Genomic DNA, 10,233 nt, shown 5'->3' with positions numbered 1-10,233 from the left:
CTCAGCAAGGAAGTAGCCACTGCTCCAAAACCGCCATAAAAAAGCCAGACCGGTTTGCAACTGCACGTGGGGACAAAGATCGTACTTTTTGGAGAAATGTCCTCTGGTCTGATGAAACAAAAATGGAACTGTTTGGCCATAATGACCGTTGTTATATTTGGAGGAAAAGGGAGAGGCTTGCAAGCCGAAGAACACCATCCCAACCGTGAAGCACGGGGGTGGCAGCATCATGTTGTGGGGGTGCTTTGCTGCAGGAGGGACTGGTGCACTTCACAAAATAGATGGCATCACGAGGCAGGACAATTATGTGGATATATTGAAGCAACATATCAAAACATCAGTCAGGAAGTTAAAACTTGCCAAATGGACAATGACCCAAGCATACTTCCAAAGTTGTGGCAAAATGGCTTAAGGATAACAAAGTCAAGGTTTTGGAGTGGCCATCACAAAGACCTGACCTCAATCCTATAGAAAATTTGTGGGCAAAACTGAAAAAGCATGTGCGAGTAAGAAGGCCTACAAACCTGACTCAGTTACACCAGCTCTGTCAGGAGGAATGGGCCAAAATTCACGCAAGTTATTGTGGGAAGCTTGTGGAATGCTACCCGAAACGTTTGATCCAAGTTAAACAATTTAAAGGCAATGCTACCAAATACTAATTGAGTGTATGTAAACTTCTGATCCACTGGGAATGTGATGAAAGAAATAATAGCTGAAATAAATCATTCTCTCTACTATTATTCTGAAATTACACACTTAAAATAAAGTGGTGATCCTAACTGACCTAACACAGGGAATTTTTACTCGGATTATATGTCAGGAATTGTGAAAAGTTTAAATGTATTTGGCTAAGGTATATGTAAGCTTCCGACTTCAACTGTAAGTGTCCAAAACTACATATCTAGGCTATCATAAGTGTTCAGTGCACATGTGTGTGCAAGCATGAGGAACAGCACTGTCTGTGCAGTTCCCAAAGTCAGCGGCTGCTGGTCGGCGCCACTCTCAGCCCACTTCCTTGCAGGTCTGCAAACTGTCAGGCGGGGTGCTCACACGCGCTCTCCACCGTCTTCCCCCATCGCTCTGGACTAATTGAAGCCTTGGGTTGGGCTGCCTAGATGGGCTGGGGCCTTGGCTGGCCTCCTGGAGGGGACCACGACAACACCAGACTAACTACAACTGGACCAGGCAGGGTCCCTGCTCCTCGCACAACACAAATTGACCGCTCCAAAAACAAGACGGGATGGAAGGGAGGGTTAGAGGGAGTGCCTCCAGAAATAGACACACAGAAGATGGTGGCCATAATGTATGTAATCTGTCTGTTTGTTTACAGTCTTTGGACTGGGCTGATGATTGGAGATTCTTGCAGCTGGATTGAATATTGAGACTCATAGTGTGTCTGAGATTGAAATTAAAGGGAATGGTTGGCTAGATAAAGAATACAATTCTATCTGCAATGAAATACAGTAATATTATAACATCTCATAATGTATAGGACTCAAGGTATGCACCCACATCAACTTAGAGTAACAGTTTATTACGTCTTCTGCAGTTTTGTACTGTACAGTTTTAAGAGAGTTATAAGAGAGTCAGTTAAGAGAGGGAATTTGAAAGGCACTCAGGCGGAATCAATTATCCTTTGTGTGTGAGAAGGTCACGGGGCTATAATAATAACAGTGACTGTACCAGACGTCATGAGATCTACAGACTCCTTCCTGCAGGATAACCCCCACCACGCACGCACGCACGCACGCACGCACGCACACACACACACACACACACACACACACACACACACACACACACACACACACACACACACACACACACACACACACACACACACACACACACACACACACACACACACACACCTTTCCTAGTCAGACATGTTTGGCTCAGCTCCAGCTGATTGGACTATGTGCTTTCTTCTCTGTGAGCTTTGGCACTTCTTGCAGATTCTTGGGCTCATTTCACTGTCTTTGCAGTAATGCCATTCAGCACCCAGCAGATCCCCCACACTCACTCCAAGCCTGCCCATATCGTATCTTCAGACAGTCAGACCCAGGCAGCATTCAGACTCATTGTTTGAATCAAGATTTGATTATGAAAATTGTATGCCAGAGATGATGATGGTACTGACTGATAGCAGTAGTCCTCAGTCAGTCTATAGCTGTCTTGAATAGAGCAGCAAGGCCTACATTACTACTACATTCCTGCTAGTCGTCTCTTCTACAGTAGGAAATAAATGGGGGCAGTTCTGCTGTACATATGCTCTAAAAATCACGGACTGAATCGTCCAAATCGTTTTAAAGCGGTGGAAAATGTCCTTGGATTAGAATTTGAGCGACTGTTGTTGTTGGCCGAGATTGCTTCTGACAACGGGGTATGTTAAACACGTGTATAGTAATATCCTGTGTGTGAAAAAGCGCATTCTTCACACCGTCTTTATTGAGTGGCTGTGCTGCGGGACTACATTCCACCCCAAGCCGCCAATGCGTTCTCCCGGTGCCCAAATGAACGCTCTCCTTCTGCGCTATGCGGACTATGCGCAGGTGCTTGATAGTCGACAGATCCTTCAACAACAAAAAAACTGACCGGGGAAAGGGGAGGAAAATCAACACTCTTTCTTCAGCATATGACACAAATATTTGGCATTCCACTGCGTGGTGCTCTGCTGTAGACTCAGACCTGACTGTAAAACTGTCGGCGGGAGGCCACGTCTTGTTCCCAATTCATTTGACACTTGAAACATTTTTAACGGAAAGCAATGGCCCACCTTTCTCTTTTCTGTTTGTTATTCTTTTGAAGACATGTTGGAAATGTAACCTACTGGTGAAATTCTTATCTGTTACCAACTAAAATATCGGGCTTAAATTATATAGAGATGTAGGCCTACTTATGCAGGAATCTATCTCCCGCAGCTATGCCAGAAAGGTGTCCTTCTTTTAAGGTATAGGTTACTTTGTAGGTCAAGGGCGAAATTGTGGGGTAGATATGTGGGAGGCGGAACAGTAGAGGGTGGTCCGTGCGTGTTCCCCCGTTTTTGGGGGGACATTTTAAAACGTATTTCCTGCAATACTCCACAGTTTGACATTACTTAGTATGCCTCTCTTGAGGGACAGGGTATTTGGGGGTAACTATTCCACACTAAGAACAATGTCTAATTGTTCTAAAAGCAAATTTACCGGTATAAGATTATGGGATAGGGTGTCACACATTTGTGTTAAAATCCATTTCATCAGTTTTATTTAGAAATTCATTAGTAAATAATACTTAAAAGCTAAGTCTAGGTGTTTTATTTAAATTATTTAAATACCTTTTTGGGGGGAAATGGTGTTGCACATGTCAGCATTAATATCTCCACTATGAGGAGATTTGATGTAAAGTCCCTCTTTTTAACTCACCTGCACATTAATGTTATTTGTTCTTTCTTTGTTGATCCTTTGACATAAAATACATATGTACAATTGCACTAAATATGATTTGAATAATGCAAGATTTTAAATTCCAGCAGTATTTAAAATGACGTTCAAGAGTAAAAGGTTTTCATTAGTTGTTTTTAATTAATTAAAAAATGTATTCATTGGAATATAATATGGTAATTGAATAGAGCTAATAATTTGACTAATTAATTCAGTGTACCATTGATGTGGGATCTCTCTTATGCTCTGCTATTGCACGATTCTAATTTGTACATAGGTCACAAATAAAATTATCCCCAGTAAAATTGGAGCACAACTCATGAGCCCACCTCCTGCACTGCTCACACCTAATTCAGTCCCCAGCTGTGACTGAAAACAGGGGAAGAGATGCCAATTGAAAAGCTCGCTCTTAAAACGTAGCTATCTATCTATATCTATTCTGAAAGCTATCTATATCTATTCTGAAAGCTATCTATATCTATTCTGAAAGCTATCTATATCTATTCTGAAAGCTATCTATATCTATTCTGAAAGCTATCTATATCTATTCTGAAAGTATTCAGACCCTTTGACTTTTTCCACATTTTGTTACGTTACAGCCTTATTCTAAAATGTATTAAATTGTTTCCCCCCTCATCAATCTACACACAATACCCCATAATAACAAAACAAAAACAAGGTTTTAGACATTTTTGAAACTTTATACCAAATAAAAAACTGAAATAAAACATGTACATAAATATTCAGACCCTTTACTCAGTACTTTGTTGAAGAATCTTTCATGTCCTGAGCGCTCTGGAGCAGGTTTTCATCAAGGACTTCTCTGTACTTTGCTCCGTTCATCTTTCACTCAATCCTGACTAGTCTCCCAGTCCCTGCTGATGAAAAACATCCCTGCCACCACCATGCTTCACTGAAGGGGTGGTACCAGGTTTCCTCCAGATGTGACGCTTGGCATTGAGGCCAAAGAGTTCAATCTTAGTTTCAGCAGACCAGAGAATCTTGTTTCTCATGGTCTGAGAATCCTTTACATGCCTTTTGGCAAACTCCAAGTTGGCTGTTGCGTTATTACCTTAATTACCTTGACTAACCGGTACCTCCTGTACCGGTACCCCCCTGCCTCATTATTGTTATTTTACTGCTGCTCTTTAATTATTTGTTAATTTTGTTTCTTACAACTGCATGGGCTTGTAAGTAAGCACTTAAAACTGCAAGTGCTTGTAAGTAAGCATTTCCCTTTAAGGTTGCTGTCTTTCAGCGTGTAACAGTATTGCTTCCATCCCTCTCCTCGCCCCTACCTGGGCTCGAACCAGCGACCTAGCCATCGTTCCACAAGAGCCGCGGCCCTTGCAGATCAATGTTAACAACTACTTCAAGGTCTCAGAGCAAGTGACATCACCGATTGAAACGCTATTAGCGCGCACCTTACTAACTACCAGTTACAGGCGCATGTGACAAATAAAATTAGATTTTATTTATTTATCTTTTACTGTTGAGTGGCTTCCTACCATAAATGCCTACAATAAATGCTTGATTGGTAGTGTGCTGCAGAAATAGTTGCCCTGGAATGTTCTCCCATCTCCACAGAAGAACTCTGGAGCTCTGTCAGAGTGACCTTTGGGTTCTTGGTCACCTCCCTGACCAAGGCCCTTCTCCCCCGATTGCTCAGTTTGGCCAGGTGGTTCTAAACTTCTTCCATTGAAGAATGATGGAGTACACTGTGTTCTTGGGGACCTTCAATGCTGCAGAAATTGTTTGGTACCCTTCCCCGGATCTGTGCCTTGACACAATCCTGTATTGGAGCTCTACGGACAATTCCTTTTACCTCATGGCTTGGTTCGTGCTCTGACATGCATTGACAACTGTTGGATATTATATAGACAGGGTTTGTGCATTTCCAAATCATGGCCAATCAATTGAATTTAGCACAGGTGGACTCCAATCAAGTTATAGAAACATCACCGGGATGATCAATGGAAACAGGATGCACCTGAGCTCAATTTTGAGTCTCATAGCAAAGGGTCTGAATACTTATGTAAATAAGGTATTTCTGTTTTTTAAATGTTTAACCTAAAATTACAGACACAAATCTAACTGCCTGTAACTCAGGACCTGAAGCAAGGATATGCATATTATTGATACCATTTGAAAGGAAAGACTTCGAAGTTTGTGGAAATGTGAAATTAATGTAGGAGAATATAACACATTAGAGAAATCAAGAGAAAGGCCAAAACATAATATTCCAGGTTAGGCACAATTTAGATGTTGGCCACTAGATGGCAGCAGTGTATGCCCAAAGTTTTAGACTGATTCAATGAACCATTGCATTTCTGTTCAAAATGTTTTACCAAGCCCAAATGTGCCTAATTGGTTTATTTGCAACAAAACAAATTAAAACCTGTTTTTGCTTTGTGATTATGGGGTGTTGTGTAAAGAATGCTAAGGGGAAAAAATGATTTAATCAATTTTAGAATGAAACTGTAATGTTGCAAAATGTGAAAAAAGTAATGTGGTCTGAATACTTTCCGAATGCACTGCATATGACATCAAATTTATGTCAGACGATCTGGTAGTAAGGTTGCTAGCTAGCACTCCTAGCATCTTATGCTAACTATCTAGCTGGTTAGCATTTACTGCAAGGTGAAGTTGCTAGCTAGCAAGTTAGCATAAACTAGCGCTAACTGGGCTAGTCATTGTCTAAATAACTGGTAGAAACACATTCATAACCCCCAGGGGCCAGTTACTCCCTAGTAAGGGGGGGGGGGTAAGTTGCCCCCACAAACTCATCCAACATATTACTACTTTACTAAAAAAACATCAACATTTTTCTCTCTTAACAAATGGATTATTTATCTTAAGGCTTTCCTTCTTGTATGTATAAAAAAAACAATTATAGATCTAACGTCATATATTTACAACTTTTTCAAAATATCTCCAAAATTTGAACAACTTACCACAAAATTGTTTTGTTGAAATATATCCAAAAGTTGTGATGACAGAGAGGACATTTTTTTGTTGAGCAAGAGCAGTGGCAGCCAGGGAAAGTGTTGAGAAAATAATTTGGTGACATCTTGTGGTCTTAATGTGAATTACAGGGGAGGGCCAGTTACCCTAGGGGGCTAGTTACCCCCTCGTACCCTATATTCTATATCAGGGGTGTTTTAAAAACACAAAGTGGAAGGATAAGTCACCGTCATCAATTAAAGTATTTCAAGGGACATATTAAGAAGACACAAAAGATAAAGACTGAGTACTATTATAATGATGCACATTAATATTTACAGTGCCTTGCGAAAGTATTTGGCCCCCTTGAACTTTACGACCTTTGCCACATTTCAGGCTTCAAACATAAAGATATAAAACTGTATTTTTTGTGAAGAATCAACAACAAGTGGGACACAATCATGAAGTGGAACGACATTTATTGGATATTTCAAACTGTTTTAACAAATCAAAAACTGAAAAATTGGGCGTGCAAAATTATTCATCCCCTTTACTTTCAGTGCAGCAAACTCTCTCCAGAAGTTCAGTGAGGATCTCTGAATGATCCAATGTTGACCTAAATGACTAATGATGATAAATACAATCCACCTGTGTGTAATCAATTCTCCGTATAAATGCACCTGCACTGTGATAGCCTCAGAGGTCTGTTAAACGCGCAGAGAGCATCATGAAGAACAAGGAACACACCAGGCAGGTCCGAGATACTGTTGTGAAGAAGTTTAAAGCCGGATTTGGATACAAAAAGATTTCCCAAGCTTTAAACATCCCAAGGAGCACTGTGCAAGTGATAATATTGAAATGGAAGGATTATCAGACCACTGAAAATCTACCAAGACCTGGCCGTCCCTCTAAACTTTCAGCTCATACAAGGAGAAGACTGATCAGAGATGCAGCCAAGAGGCCCATGATCACTCTGGATGAACTGCAGAGATCTACAGCTGAGGTGGGAGACTCTGTCCATAGGACAACAATCAGTGGTATATTGCACAAATCTGGCCTTTATGGAAGAGTGGCAAGAAGAAAGCCATTTCTTAAAGATATCCATAACGTGTCATTTAAAGTTTGCCACAAGCCACCTGGGAGACACACCAAACATGTGGAAGAAGGTGCTCTGGTCAGATGAAACCAAAATTGAACTTTTTGGCAACAATGCAAAACGTTATGTTTGGCACAAAAGCAACACAGCTCATCACCCTGAACACACCATACCCACTGTCAAACATGGTGGTGGCAGCATCATGGTTTGGGCCTGCTTTTCTTCAGCAGGGACAGGGAAGATGGTTAAAATTGATGTGAAGATGGATGGAGCCAAATTCAGGACCATTCTGGAAGAAAACCTGATGGAGTCTGCAAAAGACCTGAGACTGGGACGGAGATTTGTCTTCCAACAAGACAATGATCCAAAACATAAAGCAAAATCTACAATGGAATGGTTCAAAAATAAACATATCCAGGTGTTAGAATGGCCAAGTCAAAGTCCAGACCTGAATCCAATCGTGAATCTGTGGAAAGAACTGAAAACTGCTGTTCACAAATGCTCTCCATCCAACCTCACTGAGTTCGAGCTGTTTTGCAAGGAGGAATGGGAAACATTTTCAGTCTCTCGATGTGCAAAACTGATAGAGACATACCCCAAGCGACTTACAGCTGTAATCGCAGCAAAAGGTGGTGCTACAAAGTATTAACTTAAGGGGGCTGAATAATTTTGCACGCCCAATTTTTCAGTTTTTGATTTGTTAAAAAAGTTTAAAATATCCAATAAATGTCGTGCCGCTTCATGATTGTGTCCCACTTGTTGTTGATTCTTCACAAAAAAATACAGTTTTATATCTTTATGTTTGAAGCCTGAAATGTGGCAAAAGGTCGCAAAGTTCAAGGGGGCCGAATACTTTCGCAAGGCACTGTACATAGGATGTCATCTACTAAGTTGATCATACATTGACTATCAGGTTTTGTAATTTTCATAGTTTACAGGTGGAAGACTTGGGGGCTGATCTAAAAGATACATTCCAGTATATTTAGAGTCCTGATAGTCAGTCTAACAAACAGCTATCATTAAGACAATAGTTAAAAGTTGACTTTTAGATATTGGTCACTGGCGCAACTTGGGGTTCAGGGTGGTCTGAGTTAAACTAAGAACTGGCTGAATGCCTGAAGGGGGGGGGAGAGAGAGAGAGGGAGAGAGAGGAGAGTCTCCATGAGCACAGTAAATTGCTCCAGGAGTAATATTTAACTTACTGGTACTGAAGCTTGAGGGTTGATGTAATTGGTTCCGGGCTGGGCTCTAAAGTTGGCTGACAACACGTCTAACTGCTGGGCAAGTGCTGGCTTTACTCAGGCTGAGCAGGGCACTGAAATCAGGGGCGATTCTATGATTTTTTTTCTTGTTTGCAAAACCAGAGAAAGAAGTGTAGAAAGATTGAGGGGCATTGGTAAGTGAAAGTGTCTGTAAACAAAACAATGTGCCAAGTCCTGGCTTTGTGAATATTTCAGCCATGAATAGTAGTTGTACCATGTGGCATTAAAAGCCCTCTTCCTGTGACCTTGTCCTTGCTGTGTTCTGGGGAACATCTTCATCTTAGGCTGTACTGGACCCACCTCTCTGGATTGTGAAGTATCGAAAAGTATAAATACAACATGAAGATTAGTCCCTCTTATTTGAATATCAAAGTTATATGTGGTGAAGTGGTTTGAAACAAACCCATTGCCTGTAGGTGCTATGACAAACTACCATGTAGGCCTACTGACTTGCTCGAGCTGTCATACATCCTCAGAACCCCAGAATCATGTCCTGAAAGGCAAGGTTGAAGAAAAACATCCAGAGTTGTGATGGTCCGTCCAGCTGTTGTTCGGGCCTACTACTATGTGGTGTGGATAGTATGAGAGGTTTAGTAGACTATGTGGGACAATAGATCAATTGTACATGGTAAAAACATAAATGGCTTTCCTGTATTAGTTTAATAAATGATAATGGAGCTGTATGGCTGTATTGTTTACATTATTTATTTGATCAAATAATCAAGAGCTACTTACATTGTTCACATGCAGTATTGTCACGACTTCTGCCGAAGTTGGTCCCTCTCCTTGTTCGGGCGGTGTTCGGCGGTCGAAGTCACCAACCTTCTAGACATCGCTGATCCACTTTTCATTTTCCATTGGTTTTGTCTTGTCTTCCATCACACCTGGTTCCAATTCAATCAATGACATGTTGTGTATTTAACCCTCTGTTCTCCCCCCATGTCCTTGTCCGTAATTGTTTCTTGTAGTGCTTGTGCACGTTATGCTGGTATTACCAGATTTTGTTTGACCCATTTGTTTGTAATGTTCTGTTGACGATGGTTTATGGATATTAAACCTCACTACAAGTTTTCACAAATTATCTATGTATTTCTGACCTAATCTTCTCAATAACGCTTGGAGTAATGTCAGGTGAAATTCAGTTCCTTGACCTGACACCTATTTGAATGCTTGCGATTTTGATATGGAATGGGGCCACAACAGACACACACAGACTCAAGCCTGCATGCACACACACACACACACACACACACACACACACACACACACACACACACACACACACACACACACACACACACACACACACACACACACACACACACACACACACACACACACATACAAAGCCATTTTTCCTTGAAAAAAGTCAACTAAAGAAAGATGACTCATTATCAAGTCAAGTAATCCTGTAGCAAACAATGGAATTTGCCATCTATTGGCATGGTTTGGCCTAAGCACTCAATCAGAAGTAAGGAGATTGTAAGGGGGTTTGTGAACGGATCTTTCT

This window comes from Oncorhynchus masou, chromosome 3 (assembly GCF_036934945.1).
Source record: "Oncorhynchus masou masou isolate Uvic2021 chromosome 3, UVic_Omas_1.1, whole genome shotgun sequence".
NCBI lineage: Eukaryota > Metazoa > Chordata > Actinopteri > Salmoniformes > Salmonidae > Oncorhynchus > Oncorhynchus masou.
Note: the sequence above shows the minus strand (reverse complement) of the source record.